Genomic DNA, 1,245 nt, shown 5'->3' on the forward strand with positions numbered 1-1,245 from the left:
TCGATCGCGAGTCAGACGACTTCCGGCGCCGACGCCACATCGGCGACGGCTACCACGGCGACGGTTACCTTGGCGACGGCCGACTCTACCCGGACGAGGACGATGACGAGTATCGCGTGGCAGTGGCGGCAGCGGCGGCGGCGGCGGCGGCGGCGGCAGCGGGGACGGGCGACGAGCGGACGTACCCCGCCGCCGTGCCACGCCGCTACCCCGCCGCCGACGCAGACGACTTTGTCGCGGGGCATTACCGTGGCGACGGTTACCACACGCCCGACGACGAGAGGCTGCCAGGGTACCCTGACGACGACAGGGTCGGCTACCCTGTAGACGACAGGGTAGTGTACCCTGGGGATGACAGGGTAGGATACCCTAGGGACGACAGCTTGGGATACTCTGTTGACGACAGGGTAGGGTACTCAATCAATGACAGGGTAGGCTACCCAGTCGATGAGAGGGTGAGCTACCCAGTCGATGACCGAGTGAGCTACCCAGTCATTGACCGAGTGGGCTATCCAGTCGATGACCGAGTAGGCTACCCAGTCGAGGACAGACTGGGTTACCCCGAGGATGAGAGTGCGGCGGCGTACGGAGACGACGTGCCCACGGACGAGCGGGCGGGCGCGGACAGCGAGCAGCGGCGGCGCTACCTGCTGGACGACAGCCGCGACTACAGCCTTGACTATGGTGGCGGCGGCTACGGCGACGCGTACTACCCCGCCGGTCGCCGCGGCGACGAAGACAAAGATGGTGGCGGCGGCTATGTGCGGCAACGCTTCGAAGACGACGACGATGACGACGCGCCGTCGGCGATTGCGGAGTTCGGCTTTGCGCGCGTCAGCGATTTCGGCCGCAAGGCAGAGCCACCGGACCGGATCACGGAGGAGCCGTCATACGAGAGTGGTGCGGGGGTGCTACCGGAGACCGGGGATATGGTGGCGGAGGTGGATCCGGATTCGGAGCCTCTGTCGTACAACTCGCGGCCGAACAACAATAACAACAACAGCAGCAGCCGGCCGCACTCCTTCATGGCGGACAGGTGAGTCTACGCCTCCCCGTCTGCCTTCCCTTACACCACCGTGACATCATCACCTCTCCCTCCACCACCGTGACATCACCACCTCCCCCTACACTACCGTGACATCACCACCTCTCTCTCCACCACCGTGACATCACCACCTCCCCCTACACCACCGTGACATCACCACCTCCCCCTACACCACCGTGACATCACCACCTCCCCCTACA

This window comes from Priapulus caudatus, unplaced genomic scaffold (assembly GCF_000485595.1).
Source record: "Priapulus caudatus unplaced genomic scaffold, Priapulus_caudatus-5.0.1 Scaffold575, whole genome shotgun sequence".
Classification (NCBI taxonomy): Eukaryota; Metazoa; Priapulida; class Priapulimorpha; order Priapulimorphida; family Priapulidae; genus Priapulus; species Priapulus caudatus.